The sequence below is a fragment of the Spermophilus citellus genome (assembly GCF_964194105.1).
Source record: "Spermophilus citellus genome assembly, chromosome: 2".
Lineage (NCBI taxonomy): Eukaryota > Metazoa > Chordata > Mammalia > Rodentia > Sciuridae > Spermophilus > Spermophilus citellus.
The window spans coordinates 163,598,460-163,616,727 of NC_138183.1; positions in this window are offsets into that span (position 1 = coordinate 163,598,460).

Below are 18,268 nucleotides of genomic sequence, written 5' to 3' on the forward strand. Positions count from 1 at the left end.
TTTGCAATTTTAGTGATTATAATCAGAATGTAGTGATATCTGTTATTTTAATTTGTATTTTCCTATTGACTAAAGATGTTGAATATATATCTTTTTATCTGCTAATTTGCCATCAGTTTATCTTCAATGATGAAGTATCTACTAAAATTTTGCCTGCTGTAACATAGAGTTAATTATTTTCTATTATTGAAGTTGAAGAATATTCATACATTTTTGCTATAATTCCTTTATCAGATATAATTTGCAAGCATTTGTTTTAATTGGTGACTTGTATTTTCATTTTCTTGGAAGTGTCTTTTGGAGGAACACTTGTTAAAGCTTTCAATACAATGCTGATTTTAACTATTAATAGAATTAATTACATTTGGAATATTTCCTGATTACATGGGGAAAGCATTTAGTCTTATAGTATTAAATGTGATTATAGCTTAGGTCTCTCATAAAAATTCTATTCTATTCTTATTAAAGATTTTATCATAAATAGATGACAAATATCAAATGCTATCCAATATTTTCTTTGAATCTATTGTTAGAACTACACACTTTTCTTCTTTACTCTGACAATAAAATTAATTAAATTGACTTTCAAATGTTAAATCAGCATTTAGTTGGGGAATAAAATCACACTTGGTTGTGATAAATTTTTTTTATACATTTGGATATGATGGGCTAAAACTGTGCTAAGAAATTTTGTATGGGGGGATCCAACATGGCCGCCGGCGAGGAAGCAGGGATTCCAATGTCTCCACATTAACGGGATCAGAAAGACCCATTGGAACAGCGGCAGTCTACCTACTGAGGAACTTCTAGCAAAATTCCATGAAGAGGGGACCTGCCCGGAATTGGTAGATTTATTAGAAGTGTCAGTTTGTCCCAGACAAGTGGATCTTGGCCGGCCATGCGGGCGCAGAGGTCCAGTCCCACAGCCACCAGCCGCTTCAGAAAGCGGCCGGCGGCCCCGAGCGGTGCGGCCCGCCCGAACCCGCAGACGGCACCCGCCACCTCGCCGTCCCGGGAGGCCCCGCTCTCGCTCAGCGAACGGCCACTCCACCCGCCCAGATCTTAGCCATTCGGCCACAGCTGCCCGGCTCTACAGGCAGCCCGGCGCAGTGAGAAGTGTCCCCGCCTGGCCCAGCAGACAGCCCGTGTCCTCCCAGCTCTACTAACAGCCCCGCCCACCCGGCGAACGGCTCCCCCCCCCCCAAGACAGCGTGAAGGGAATCTAACCAACCCTTTACGAAATAGCGAACTGGGAACTAAAACCAGAGATTGTGTCAGACCAGAGACAAGCCAGTTCCACCCCTCTCTTCGGACACTCCGGCAAGGAGCCAGGGGACCGCCATAGCAGAGAGGGGAAGTCACCAAAGTTCGGCCAAAGAGATTCCTTCCCAGCGGAATCTACTTTAGCAGGTGTGTGACTCCCACCCACACCAGATACAAACAACCGGGAAACTTCAAAATCTCTCCGTGGGCGTGACCATAAGGGCCAAAGGACTCACGACCCCCAACTCCCCCTACTGCCAGTGATGAGGGCGTGACTGTAGGGGCAGAGGGAAGCAGAGAAGACTCCCCACCCCCAAATCCCCCAACTGCAAACTGAGAGGGTGTGACGGTAGGGGCGGAGGGAAACAGAGGACACTCCAGACCCCCAACTCCTCCTCTGCCAGCAGTGTGGTTGTGACTGTAGGGGCTGAGAGAAGTAGAGGGGATCCTCGACCCCCAACTCCTATTGCCACCAGCAGCGACACCAATGGTCTTAGCTGCCAGATTCCGAAGGTGTGCCCACCAAAGGGGTCTGGAAAAATTAAACAATTGACTCCCAGACCACAGCTCCACAGCACTGGGGCTTAGATGAATGACAGCGAGAGTGCTCAGTAGTTAGGGAAATAGAGCACTAAGTGGGGCTGAAAGTGTAACCAAATCCTTGGGGAACTGCCTCCGGTGAGCAGGACCTGGCTGGCTGGCAGGAGGAAGGGGAGGAGGGGCCATAGAAGTGAAACGGCTCTGGACCAACAGGATTGAGAGACTCCCAGGAACCGCCTTACAGGGATTGCTGTTGACACATTGAGGGCAAAACTCAGCCCGGAGGGCACAGCTTTGCCTATGGGAAGAGAAGAAAATGGATCTCTAAGACCTAATTTTATTTCCTATTCCATTTTAATTTTTTTCTCTCCCTTTTCCCTCTCGCTCTCCCCTTCCAAGTTTTACTGCTCTTTCCATTCTCCTCTATGCTATCTATCTCCCTCTCCTTTTTTCTTTTCAAGAGCACCTACCTTCCCCTTCCCCCCAACTTTCATCCCAAGCATTACGTCCTCCATTCCGCGTAACTGTCTAAATACAAATAGGTGTGCGCCCTCCGCCCGCGCCTGTAAGGTAGGCGGACCTGCAACCCACCAGCAGGTCAGGCCCAGCAACCTGGGAGTGGCAGAGCCGCCCCACGCGCCTGCAAGGTAGGCGCACCTGCTACCAACCAGCAGAACAGGCCCAGCAGCCTGACGTTGTGGTAAGCACAGTGCCCCAATTGGAGGAGGACCAGAGCCCCTGCCCGCGCCTGCGCGGGAGAGTTTGCAACTATACAAGAGTAATACAAATATATAGGGGGAAAATTCAACAACACAACAGTCTCAGTAAGCAGAAAGAAACGCGAACAGTATGAAGAGACAGGGAAAGAAAGGACCACAAGCAATGCAGGTCAACTCAACGTTAGAAGAGGTAATATCTGCAGCAGATGGAATGTCAGATAAAGAATTCAGGAGATACATGCTTCAGATGATCTGGAGTCTCAAGGAAGACGTTAGACAGCAAAATCAGACAATGAAAGATCTCTTCAACAATGAAATACATAAACAAATCCAGGAAGTAAAAGATCAACTATACAGGGAGATAGAAGTTATAAAAAACAAACAAACAGAAATCCTAGAAAGGCAGGAAGCAATAAACCAACTTAAAAACTCAATTGAGAATACTACCAGCAGAGTAGAACACTTAGAAGATAGAACATCAGACAATGAAGACAAAGTATTTCAACTTGAAAAGAACATAGACAGCTCAGCAAGACAGTTAAGAAACCATGAGCAGAACATCCAAGAGATATGGGACAACATAAAGAGACCAAACTTAAGAGTCATTGGGATACAGGAAGGCATGGAGGTCCATACCAAAGGAATAAACAATCTATTCAATGAAATAATATGAGAAAACTTCCCAGACTTGAAGAATGAGACAGAATCCCAAATCCTAGAAGCCTACAGGACACCGAATGTGCATAATCATAAGAGATCCACACCTAGACACATTATAATGAAGATGCCCAACATACAGAATAAGGAGAGAATTTTAAAAGCTACAAGAGAAAGGAAACAGATTACATTTAGGGGTAAACAATTCAGGATAACAGCTGATCTCTCAACACAGACTCTGAAAGCTAGAAGATCCTGGAATAACATATTTCAAACACTGAAAGAAAATGGGTTCCAACCAAGAATTGTGTATCCAGCAAAATTGAGTTTCAAGATGGAAGATGAAATTAAAACCTTCCACGATAAACAAAAGTTAAAAGAATTTGCAGCTAGAAAACCATCTCTCCAAAAAATCCTCAGCAAAACATTACAGGAAGAGGAAATGGAAAATAACAATGAAAACCAACAGTGGGAGGTAGGACAGTAAAGGGGGGAAAATAATCAAAGAGGAAAAAAAACCATATTCAGTAACATAAACAAACAAATATGGCTGGAAGGATAACCCATATCTCAATAATAACCCTAAATGTTAATGGCTTAAACTCACCAATTAAGAGACACAGGCTAGTAGAATGGATCACAAAACAAGACCCAACAATATGCTGCCTACAGGAGATGCATTTGATACGAAAAGATATACATAGACTGAAGGTGAAAGGTTGGGAAAAATCATATCACTCATACGGACTTCGGAAACAAGCAGGAGTGTCCATACTCATATCAAATAAAATAGATTTCAAGCCAAAGTTAATCAAAAGGGATAAAGAGGGACACTACATACTGCTCAAGGGAACCATACACCAACAAGACATAACAATCATAAATATATATGCCCCAAAGAATGGTGCAGCTATGTTCATCAAACAAACTCTTCTCAAGTTCAAGAGTCTAATAGACCACCAGACAATAATCATGGGAGACTTCAACACACCTCTCTCACCACTGGACAGATCTTCCAAACAAAAGTTGAATAAGGAAACTATAGAACTCAATAACACAATTAACAACCTAGACTTAATTGACATATGTAGAATATACCAACCAACATCAAGCAGTTACACTTTTTTCTCAGCAGCACATGGATCCTTCTCAAAAATAGATCATATATTATGTAACAGGGCAACTCTTAGACAATATAAAGGAGTAGAGATAATACCATGCATCTTATCTGACCATAATGGCATGAAACTGAAAATCAACGATAAAAGAAGGAAGGAAAAATCATGCATCACTTGGAGAATGAACAACAGGTTACTGAATGATCAATGGGTTATAGAAGACATTAAGGAGTTAATTAAAAATTCTTAGAGATAAATGAAAACACAGACACAACATATCGGAATCTATGGGACACATTGAAAGCAGTTCTAAGAGGAAAATTCATTGCATGGAGTTCATTCCTTAAAAAAAGAAAAAAACCAACAAATAAATGATCTCATACTTCATCTCAAAATCCTAGAAAAAGAAGAGCAAAATAACAGCAAAAGAAGTAGAAGGCAAGAAATAATTAAAATCAGAGCTGAAACTAATGAAATCGAAACAAAAGAAACAATTGAAAAAATTGATAAAACTAAAAGTTGGTTCTTTGAAAAAATAAATAAGATCGACAGACCCTTAGCCATGCTAACGAAGAGAAGAAGAGAGAGAACTCAAATTACTAGCATACAGGATGAAAAAGGCAGTATCACAACAAACACTTCAGAAATACAGAAGATAATCAGAAATTATTTTGAATCCTTATACTCCAATAAAATAGAAGATAGTGAAGGCATCAATAAATTTCTTAAGTCATATAATCTGCCCAGATTGAGACAGGAGGATATAGACAACCTAAACAGACCAATATCAATTGAGGAAATAGAAGAAACCATCAAAAGATTACCAACTAAGAAAAGCCCAGGACTGGATGGGTATACAGCAGAGTTTTACAAAACCTTTAAAGAGGAACTAATACCAATACTTTTCAAGCTATTTCAGGAAATAGAAAAAGAGGGAGAACTTCCAAATTCATTCTACGAGGCCAACATCACACTGATTCCTAAACCAGACAAAGATACTTCAAAGAAAGAAAACTACAGACCTATATCTCTAATGAACCTAGATGCAAAAATCCTCAATAAAATTATGGCGAATCGGATACAAAATCATATCAAAAAAATTGTACACCATGATCAAGTAGGATTCATCCCTGGGATGCAAGGCTGGTTCAATATACGGAAATCAATAAATGTTATCCACCACATCAATAGAATTAAAAATAAGAACCATATGATCATCTCGATAGATGTGGAAAAAGCATTCGACAAAGTACAGCATCCCTTTTTGTTCAAAACTCTCAAAAAAATAGGGATAACAGGAACATACCTCAACATTGTAAAAGCAATCTACGCTAAGCCCCTGGCTAGCATCATTCTGAATGGAGAAAAATTAAAGGCATTCCTCTAAAATCTGGAACAAGACAGGGATGCCCTCTCTCACCACTTCTGTTCAACATAGTTCTCGAAACACTGGCCAGAGCAATTAGACAGACGAAAGAAATTAAAGGTATAAAAATAGGAAAAGAAGACCTTAAATTATCACTATTTGCAGATGACATGATTCTATACCTAGCAGACCCAAAAGGGTCTACAAAGAAACTATTAGAGCTAATAAATGAATTCAGCAAAGTGGCAGGATATAAAATCAACACGCATAAATCAAAGGCATTCCTGTATATCAGCGACAAATCCTCTGAAATGGAAATGAGGACAACCACTCCATTCACAATATCCTCAAAAACAATAAAATACTTGGGAATCAACCTAACAAAAGAGGTAAAAGTCTTATACAATGAAAACTACACAACCCTAAAGAGAGAAATTGAAGAAGATCTTAGAAGATGGAAAAATATACCCTGTTCATGGATAGGCAGAACTAACATTATCAAAATGGCGATATTACCAAAAGTTCTCTATAGGTTTAATGCAATGCCAATCAAAATCCCAATGGCATTTCTTGTAGAAATAGAGAAAGCAATCATGAAATTCATATGGAAAAATAAAAGACCCAGAATAGCAAAAACAATGCTAAGCAGGAAGTGTGAATCAGGTGGTATAGCGATACCAGACTTCAAACTATACTACAGAGCAATAGTAACAAAAACAGCATGGTATTGGTACCAAAACAGGCGGGTGGACCAATGGTACAGAATAGAGGACACAGAAACCAACCCACAAAACTACAACTTTCTTATATTTGATAAAGGGGCTAAAAGCATGCAATGGAGGAAGGATAGCATCTTCAACAAATGGTGCTGGGAAAACTGGAAAGCCATATGCAACAAAATGAAACTGAATCCCTTTCTCTCGCCATGCACAAAAGTTAACTCAAAATGGATCAAGGAGCTTGATATCAAATCAGAGACTCTGCGTCTGATAGAAGAAAAAGTTGGCTCTGATCTACATATTGTGGGGTCGGGCTCCAAATTCCTTAATAGGACACCCATAGCACAAGAGTTAATATCTAGAATCAACAAATGGGACTTGCTCAAACTAAAAAGTTTTTTCTCAGCAAAAGAAACAATAAGAGAGGTAAATAGGGAGCCTACATCATGGGAACAAATCTTTACTCCTCACACTTCAGATAGAGCCCTAATATCCAGAGTATATAAAGTACTCAAAAAATTAGACAATAAGATAACAAATAACCCAATCAACAAATGGGCCAAGGACCTGAACAGACACTTCTCAGAGGAGGACATACAATCAATCAACAAGTACATGAAAAAATGATCACCATCTCTAGCAGTCAGAGAAATGCAAATCAAAACCACCCTAAGATATCATCTCACTCCAGTAAGATTGGTAGCCATTATGAAGTCAAACAACAACAAGTGCTGGCGAGGATGTGGGGAAAAGGGTACACTTCTACATTGTTGGTGGGACTGCAAATTGGTGCAGCCAATTTGGAAAGCAGTATGGAGATTTCTTGGAAAGCTGGGAATGGAACCACCATTTGATCTAGCTATTCCCCTTCTGGGTCTATTCCCTAAAGACCTTAAAACAGCATGCTACAGGGACACTGCTACATCGATGTTCATAGCAGTACAATTCACAATAGCAAGATGTGGAAGCAACCTAGATGCCCTTCAATAGACGAATGGATAAAAAAAAATGTGGCATTTATACACAATGGAGTATTACTCTGCATTAAAAAATGACAAAATTATAGAATTTGGAGGGAAATGGATGGCATTAGAGCAGATTATGCTAAGTGAAGCTAGCCAATCCCTAAAAAACAAATGCCAAATGTCTTCTTTGATATAAGGAGAGTAACTAAGAACAGAGTAGGGAAGAAGAGCATGAGAAGATGACTAGCATTAAAGAGGGATGAGAGGTGGGAGGGACAGGGAGAGAGAAGGGAAATTGCTTGGAAATGGAAGGAGACCCTCAGGGTTATACAAAATTACATACAAGAGGAAGTGAGGGGAAAGGGAAAAATAATACAAGGGGGAGAAATGAATTACAGTAGAGGTGGTAGAGAGAGAAGAGGGGAGGGGAGGGAGGGGAGGGGGGATAGTAGAGGATAGGAAAGGCAGCAGAATACAACAGACATGAGTATGTCAATATGTAAATCAGTGGAAGTGTAACTGATGTGACTCTGCAATCTGTATATGGGGTAAAAATGGGAGTTCATAACCCACTTGAATCAAAGTGTGAAATATGATATATCAAGAACTATGTAATGTTTTGAACAACCAATAAAAAAATTAAAAAAAAAGAAATTTTGTATGTATATTCATGATAAATATTCGTGTACATGTTTATGTATACACATACATACACACACACACACATATTCACACATACATTATAATATATATTTCAATGTTTTTGACCAGTTTGGGAATCAGAATAATGCTGGTTCCATTGAATTAATTGGAATAAAGTCATACTTCTCCAAATTTCTGGGAGAATTTGTAGAATTGTTATTAGTTCTTACTTAAATTACTTGGTAGAATTTACCATTGAGGTCATCTGGTCCTGGCATTGTCTTTGTGGAAATGTATTTAACTATAAATTCAATTCAGTTAATACATTTAAGGTAATCTATTTCTTCTTGACTGAGCTTTGATGCTTTCTATTTTTCAAGGAATGTGTCTATATTCTCCAAGTTTTTATTTTTTTTTACTGTTTCATGGGATTTTATTATCAACCACAAAATGTTACAACTAAACATTCTTATTTGTTACTATGAAGTTGAGATACAAAAGTTAAGAATATAATTTTAAAAGAGACTGTTTTTCTTAAGAGATGCTAGCAGATGTTTTTATTATTACAATATCAGCACTCTGAATAATAATAGATTCAATGTTATAGGCAAATAGAGTATTTAAATTTTGGATGTGTATGAACTAATTACAAAATATAAAAGTAATGGATATTCATTATGATATATATGAAAATTATCCAAAATATAGGTATGAAGACACAAATTGGTGTGAATATACTTTGTATACAACCGGAGATATGAAAAATTGTGCTGCATAGGTGTAATAAGAATTGCAATGCATTCTGCTGTCATATATATAAAAAAAATTTCATTAGATACTGGAATAGTCCAAAAGGTAAATAGCAATTATATCTGGATGGTGGAATCATAGAATGTCCTTATTTTCTCCAAGTCTTTTAATTTATTGATAAAACTTACTAATAATATCCCCTGATTTATGTTTTTAAAGATCTATAGAATCTGTAATAATGTCACCTCTATTATCAGGAAAATGAAAATATCATGTATTTTATCTGATCAAGGATGCTAGACATTTGTTAATTTGTAGTGATATTTCTCAAAGAGCAAACTTGGTTTTATTGATTTTCTATCATTTTAATTTTCATTGATTTCCACTCTGATCTCTATTACTCATTTCTTCTGTTTTCTTTGGCTTTTAAAATGTGCTCTTCTTTTTCTATTTCCTTGAATCAGAATATGACATCATTAACTTGAGTTTTTTTTTTCTAAAATAAGTGTATAGCACTATAAATTTCCAAGTTCTGCTTTGGCAAGATGGCAGAAATATTGCTGTTATGGTTTCATTCATTTCAAAGTGATGTAAAATTTTTCCTTTGATTTCTCTTTGACCAGGTTATTTAGAACTGAATAATTTACTTTCCAAATATTTGTTTATTTTTCAAATCTAATTCTATAATATTTTGAATTTAATTTTATTGTGGTCAAATACCATACTTTGTATGACTTGAAAAATTTAACATTGATTGATAATTTCTTTTGGGTCAAGGATAAGTTATATAAGTATTTTCTGTCTGCACACCCTGAAAAATAATGTATTCTGCTGTTATTGGGTGGAGAGTTCTGTATTAATTAGATTAAGTTGTTTGCTATGATATTCATGTGTTCTACACCACATTGTATTTGTTTTTATTTTATTTTATTTTGTTCTTTCTCATTTTGTATGTTTTTTAGTTGTTATTCTGTTTCAGGTATTTTGAAGGTCTGTTTTAAGATACATATTATTTTTAGGTCTGTATGTTCTATTGATTAATTTGCCTTGTTTTCTTTATGAAATTATCCTATTTGATTCTGATATTCTGTGCCCTGAAAACTCTATTGTATTAGTTTTCAACTGTAGCTCTAATAAATTACCACAAATTCAATATCTTAAATAATAAATTTATTTTTTTAGTTGTCTAGAGCAAAAAGTTTAAAATGTGCCTCATTTGATGTAAATTTTAATCCAGTTACATTTTCTTACTATTGAGTTGTTTGCATTCCCTGCACCTTAGGTGGTAAGCCTTTATCAGATGTACAGTTTGTCAATATTTTTTTCATTCTGTATATGGTCTTCTCATTTGTTTGATTGTCTCCTTGAATATGAAGAAACTTTTGATATGATCCTATTTCTGTATGTTTTGCTTTATTTCCTTTGCCATTGGGGTTGTATTCTAAAAAGTCATTGCTCAGACTACTGTCATAGAACTATTCTCCTGTTTTTTTTTTAAGTAGTAGTTTCTTATGATAATTTTATAGCTGAAGGTCTTAGCTTCACATTTAATTCATTTTGAGTTGATTTTTTTTAATTGAATGAGATAAGGATTTAATTTCATTCTTCTACATTTGGTTATTCAGTTATCCTAATGCCACTTACTGAGGAGACTTGTCTTTCCTCATTGCATGTTCTCAGCATCTTTGTTGAAAATCAATTAACCATAAATTCATGGGTTTACCTGGAGTTCTCCATCCTTTATTGGTCTGTGTCTATTTTCATAACAATGCTTTGTTGACTACTATAGCTTTGTAGTATATTTTGAAATAAAGTAGTATGATGTCAGGCACTAATATTTCTGACATTCCCCCCTTAAATATTTTCTCTCTCTGTGTTTACATTTGATTTATTTTTATTGCCATGTGATATTCTGCTTTATAATATGCTATTAATACTATTCAATGTATTTTTCATCTCAGACATCTTAATTTTTGTTTCTAGATTGTTGAGTTGGGTCATGTTTATATCTCCCATGCCTCTGTTTATCAAGTTCATTTATTCATCTGGCTTCTTGAACATATGGAATGAAGTCCTTAAAACTTTTAATGTTTTTGCTAAGTAATTTTATCATCTAAATCATTCTGAGTCAGTTTTAACAGATCAATTTTTCTTGTTTAGGTTGTATTTTCCTGCTTCTTTCCCAGCATATTATTTTTGGATTGGATGACCGACATTATGAATTTGCATACTAGATAGTTTCATATTTCTGTAAATAGTCTTGAGCTTTTATCTGGGACGTGGCAAATTACTTGGAAACAACTTGATCCTTTTAGGTCTTGCTTTTAATATTTGTTGGATGGGAACAGACCTGTGTTTTCTCAAGGTATAATTTTTTTCTACTTACTAAATACTAAAGCTACATCCTTCTTTGACTTTTAACTGGTACACTATGAATTTGGCCCTACATGAATCTCAGATCTTCTGTGTAAAATTTTTAAGTGTTTCTTTTTTTCCTGATTTTGAGTGCCATATATATATATATATATATATATATATATATATAATCTAGCAGTATTCAATTAAATAATCAAGGAGATCTCACCAGAGATTTCCATACTTCTCTGTTTTCTCTGTTTGTGCAGCAGTTTCCTTTTTGGGAAACTGCACTGTGAATATTGGTGGTCTTGGCTTTCCTGGACTCACAGATCCTCTAACCATGGAGACTGCTGGCCCTTCTCTCTGCTCCCCTCCCTGCTCTGGGGCCTGTAAACTTTCACCAAGAAGTAATCGTAAAGCTTTTGTTTTTATCATCTGTTTCCTGATGTCCAATGTCTTGAGTACCCCTGTTGCATATCTTGTCTGTTGTTTAGTAGGTTTATACCAGAGTGTAAGTCTGTTCCCTTTTACTTTATCTTGTTGGGAAGCCAAAATTGTCATTATCATTTTAATTAAGTAAACTACATGGTGACGGAGAAGATATATTATCACTGTGTAGATGGCAAGGTAATAGAAATTGTATAAAGTCTCCTGAATGGAATAAAATGGGTAAATTAAAATTATAACAAAATTTAAGATGCAAAAGTATAAAAAAAGTAACCATAGAATGGGGAAATTCATATTAACAGTAATTTCAAACATTTCCTCAGCCTTTTCTTACCCCTAAGTCACATTTTCCTAAGAGAATAATCCAACCTTGGATATAATTTTGTTATAGCATCCACACCAAGAAAGGTCAAGTCCAAGTGTATTTGACCCTTGTTAGTCTATATCTGGAACTTTAAAGTCTATTCTACGAAGTCTAGTTCAGAAAGTGCATTGACAACAGAAACATTTTGAGAAAGAACAGTAAGAATGGAGAGTGGTTTAAAAAATTAATTTCATTTGAGGCAAAATTGAAATAACTAATGAAATTTGATTGTTAAAGGGATTTTTAAAAAATCATACTAAACACAAGGACTATGGAAGAAGAGTTATAGGGTTTACCGACAACTGAACTCGGGGAGGAACTTAACCACTGAGCCACACCCCCAGTCCCTTTTTGTATTTTATTTAGAGACAAGGTCTTACTAAATTGGTTTAGGGCCTTGCTAAGTTGCTGAGGCTGGGTTTGCCATCCTCCTGCTTCAGCCTCCCAAGCTGTTGTAATTATAGGTGTGTGCTACCATACCCGGCAAAGAAGAATTATAGTAAGCATGTATCATAGGATAGATCTAGTGGCTACTGCTCAGTATAAGAAGAAAAAACAAACAGCAAATTTAGACATAAATGTAAAGGGTTAAGTGTAAATATCATATCTCAGATATATATGCGCAAAAATTCAGTGGACTGCACATCAAGGAAGCTACGAAGAGCATTGCAAATCTGTGGAGAAACCCTCTATGTGGCCTATAATTAGTTCCCTTGTGTCTTAGTTTCTTATGACTGGTGTTATGTTCTATGTGTCCCCTTGACACCTAAGTTTCTGCTGAGTTCTTTCAGAGGCATTCACAAGGGCTGGAATGTTCTAAAGGGGAAGAGATACATACCCTGCCATGTTTCCCATCCCTGCTTTGGTCAGGGGAGCACAGATTTTAATAGCTTTAAAATGTTAACTTTCTCACGAAGAACTGAAGAAAGAGTTTTCAAGAAAGAATTACATGGATAAAAAGACTTGAAAAATCTACAAACAAAGTTCTGTGAATTTATCTTCTGATTCTTTGGTTAATAATAAACCTGAAACTTTATATTGGAAAGATAAAATGCTGCCAAAATCAGGGAGCTCATTTATTTTGTGGTCACTTCTGGATTGCTGCTAAATAAAAATGTCACATAATTTAATAGCTTAAAAGGTGTAATTCACACAGGACAGTGAATTCAATTCTATAGTGGCATTTCCAAGAATAATGTTTATCCTCAATTCTGAATAGGAAGTGAAGGACAATTTTTTTTTCCATTTCACTTCTATTACAGAATTTATTTTTAAGTGACACACATGTATACACACATATACACATCTATGATAGAAAGAAAAAGAATTTCACAGGTGAATTCAGATCTTATACAGAGTAAATCTGCAAAGAGAAATTGAACACAATGTTGTGATGTTGAAAATCAACACTCCCTTCCTAAAAACGTAAGCAGAGACTCATCATCATCAGACATTCTATTTCTCTGGTGGATACTTTGGCTATAAATAAAGGTTGTTATTATTAGAAAGTTTTTGTTTACTTAGTGAGGTGCACTATCTTTTGAATACACAATTTGCATCACAGTAAAAATTTCTTCTCAACATCAGACAAGTAAAGTACAGCAAATGGATGTAAGATTTCACTAGGGCATAACATGGTCCTTATCTCAAAGTAGCTGGATGAGAAATGGTACTGCACCAATTCAGCAGATACAATCTGACCCTCACTACTGGCACCTCTTTTCCTGTGTCTGTCTCTCACATTCATTTGTACTTACCCACAGAGGTTTTCCTGCATTCAGCTGGAGGTGATAATAATTAAGCACTTTAGTAACTAGTACTTTGAGAAGCCAGGGTTTTTGTTTGTTTGTTTGTTTTTATTTTTTTTTTCTTTGAGAGAGAGAGAGAGAGAGAGAGAGAAAGAAAGAATTTTAATATTTATTTTTTAGTTTTCGGCGGACACAACATCTTTGTATGTGGTGCTGAGGATCGAACCAGGGCTGCACGCATGCCAGGCGAGCGCGCTACCGCTTGAGCCACATCCCCAGCCCAAGGAACATCTGGGTTTGCCATTGTTATGGGATATACTTTTACTTATCTCAAGATCAATTTTCTAATTTTTTTGAAAGTTGTGAAGGTTGGAAGAAAGATGGCCGCTGCGTAAGGGGGTAGCTGAAGTGCTGAGCCTGGTGCTCAGAACAGCGGCTTTAATAGAGACTTCGCGCAGCTTGTTAGAGCTCCTTTCACCATTAATCTGTAGTGGACCACCCGGCCAAGCAGCAGAAAAAACAAAGAGATTGAAAAAGAGAGCTTGGCTCCCGGACGCTTTCCTGCTCAAAACCGCGGGCGCTTTGCGCACCCATCTGCTTCCTCTTTCACTTCGCTCCCGGCAGAGAAGCTGAATGGGCAATCAGCAGTGGATTGTAAGCACCTGAGGCAAAGAAAGCTCAGTACACCCCGCCCTTTTTTTTTTTTTGAATATTGTCTATACAGGGAGAGTTAGTGGATTGGAATTGTTGGCGGGGCTGTAGTTTCGGGGCCGAAAATCCACTCTGCGGGAGCCGCCATTTGCTTTCTGCATGCTGTCTTGATGGCCCTGTCTACACGGTCCAGCTACCGCAGCTAGAGACTGGAACTGGGCTGCGTGCCGAACCCTGTCCTCCGAAGGCAGGTCCACGGCCTCAAGTGCCTCGGTCGCCTGTTCCCTGCTGCACCTTGGGGCATAGCCTGCTCTGGGGTCATTCGGCATCCCTCTGCGAGGGGTCAGGTGCAGCGGCAGCCGCTTGGGCCCCCTGCGGCGCCAGCCGCTTGGGCCCCCCGCGGCGGCAGCCGCTTGGGCCCTCTGCGGCGGCGCTGCTAAGGTCGCAGACAAGCGCGGCGCCAAAGAGCGCGGACCAGAGGTGGAGGCGAAGGCAGCAGGATTTCAGTTCTAGAAAACTGGACTGGAAACAGAAGCAGCAGTTTGTATAACCCCAAGATCTTAATTATGCCAGGAAACTGTAAGGGTAACATGAATATCATTGAGGAGGTCTAACATGACGGCAGACGCGGAGGGATCAAGTCTCTGACCTCTTCAACTGCGAGGGCATAGGGAGCTGTAAATTATCTAAAGCCTATTTGCTCAGGATTACTAGGCAATGCTGAGCTGACGTGGAGCTAGGGCGTACACTTTGGGCCCCTCAGAAAACACACACTGAGCACGAATTTGCTGCATTTAAGCCCCGGATCGCCTGCTTCTCATGACTCAGCACTAACGATCCTGCTGAAATAACTAGTCGGCCCACCTGATCTCACAGAGCACCATAGCCAGACCCAGGGAATCAGGAGTGACGTGGGACCAGCGGAGCAGAACCACGGCTATCGCTCCCACCAGGGCTGACAACAGAGGTCCCTGGCACCAGCTACCAGGGGAGTTGCTACCTAAGGGCAAACAAATTTGCTGGGGGTCCTCAGCCCCAAGCCCTACAAACTTAGGGTCTGAGGGAGGCAAATGGAAAGGGTGTGCCCAGGCATCCGTGAAAACAGGGCTCCCAGGAGCAGCAGACCTGGCGTGTAGCCAGTAATGTGGTAAGCATCACAGGTGAGTGGGGCCTGGATTGAGGAACCACAAGAGAAGGACCTAGACACTCAGGACTGGAGACTCGCACAGTCTGGGAAGAAGAGCTGAGGCACAGTGATTGGTTCCCACCTATCACGAGGAGAAGCCTGGCCCAGTGGGCATAGCTCCACCTACTGGAAGAGAAGTTAATCGAGCTCTATGACTGCATTTATTATTATTACTATTTTTTTTTGACGATTATTATTAGTATTTTTTTTTATTCTCACTTTTTGTAGTTGATGTTGTTGTTGTTCTTTAACTTTCTTATTAATGGTTTCAATTTTTTTAATTCTTTTTATTCTATTATTATTATTATTTTTATACTCCAATTTCCATTTTTCTATTATCATTATAATTTTTTTGTTTGTTTTAAAATTTTTATTTTTTCGTTTTTTCTTTCTTTCTTTTCACTTTCTTTTCTTTTGTCTTTTCATTTCTTTTCAATTTTCTTATTCCCCCTCTGGAATTCCACCTGCCTACACTCACTCTATTTAGTCACTTCTTCCCTTCCCTTCTAATACCTCTCCTCCCAAGCATCAAATAAATTTATAAGAGTAAACAGTAACTCAGCAGTCAAACACAACAAGAAGTATCATGAACATAAAAAAGCAAGGAAGAAAAGGAGTACAAACAATGAAAGACAGCCTAAATATTCAGGAGGACCTAGAGTCATCAGAAAAATGGCCATATAAAGAACTCAAGGAACACCTTAGACAGATGGAAAGGAACCTTAAAGAGCACATTGAAAAGGAATTACATAAACAGATAAAAGAAGAAGTTAAGCTTCTTTATCAGGAGATAGAGATTATAAAAAAAAATCAAACAATAATTCTAGAAATGAAGGAAACGATAAACCAAATTAAAAACTCAATCGAGAGTATCACTAACAGAGTGGAGCAAGTAGAAGCCAGAACGTCAGATAATGAAGACAAAATATATCATCTTGAAAAGAGTCTAGCCAACTCAGATAGACTGGTAAAAAATCACGAGAAAAACATCCAAGAGATTTGGGATAATTTAAAAAAATCAAACTTACGAGTCATCGGGATAGAGGAAGGCACAGAGATTCATGCCAAGGGAATGAGTAACGTGCTGAAGGAAATAATTACAGAAAACTTCCCAGAAATAAAAAAGGAAACAGATATACAAATTGTAGATGCATACAGGACACCGAGCACACAAAATCACAGTAGACCAACGCCAAGACACATTGTTATGAAGCTATCCAATATACAGAACAAAGAGATAATATTAAAAGCTACAAGAGAAAAGAGGCAGATTACATTTAGGGGTAAACCAATAAGGTTGACAACGGATTTTTCATCACAGACGCTGAAAGCGAGAAGATCCTGGAACAACGTATTTCAAACACTGAAAGACAATGGATGCCAACCAAGAATTCTGTATGCAGCAAAATTAAGCTTCAGATACGACAACGAAATAAAAATCTTTCATGACAAACAAAAGCTAAAAGAATTTGTAGCCAGAAAACCAGCATTGCAAGGCGTCTTGAGCAAAACTCTACACGAGGAAGAAATGGAAAACGATAACCAAAACCATCAGCGGGAAGTGCCTCGGTAAAGACAGAGGACGGGGGCAAAGCTAATCATGGAGAAACAATCTAAATTAGGGGAAAAAAAAGAGATAAATAATCAAACATGGCAGGAAGTACAAACCATATATCAATAGTAACTCAAAAAGGTTAATGGCTTAAACTCTCTAATAAAGCGACATAGGCTGGTAACATGGATTAAAAAAACAAATCCAACAATATGCTGCCTACAGGAGACACATCGGATTGGAAAAGACATACAAAGGCTCAAGGTAAAAGGTTGGGAAAAAATATGCCACGCTCACGCTCCTCGTAAGCAAGCAGGGGTGGCCATTCTCATATCGAATAAAATCGACTTCAAGACTAAGTTAATCAAAAGGGATAAGGAAGGACATTATATACTGTTAAAAGGAACCATTGACCAACAAGACATAAAAATTATCAATATTTATGCACCAAATAATGGCGCTGCGACGTTAATAAAACAAACTCTCCTCAAGTTCAAGAATCGAATAGACCACAACACAATAATCATGGGTGACTTCAACACACCTCTCTCACCATTGGACAGATTCTCCAAACAAAAGTTGAATAAAGAAACTATTGACCTCAATATCACAATCAATAACCTAGACTTAACTGACATATATAGAATATACCAATCATCATCAAGTGGATATACTTTTTTCTCAGCAGCTCATGGAACCTTCTCAAAAATAGATCATATATTATGCCATAGGGCAACCCTCAGTAAATATTAAGGGGTTGAGATAATACCATGCACTTTATCAGATCATAATGGAATGAAACTGGAAATCAATGATAAAAGAAGGAAGGAAAAATCCTACATCACATGGACAATGAACAATACGTTACTGAATGATCAATGGGTTACAGAAGACATAAAGGAGGAAATCAAAAAATTCTTAGAGATAAATGAAAATACAGACACAACATATCGGAATCTATGGGACACAATGAAAGCAGTTTTGAGAGGGAAATTCATCGCCTGGAGGTCATTCCTCAAAAAAAGGAAAAACCAACAAATAAATGAGCTCACACTTCATCTCAAAGCCCTAGAAAAGGAAGAGCAAAACAACAGCAAATGTAGCAGAAGGCAAGAATTAATTAAAATCAGAGCAGAAATCAATGAAATTGAAACAAAAGAAACTATTGAAAAAATTAACAAAACAAAAAGTTGGTTCTTTGAAAAAATAAATAAGATCGACAG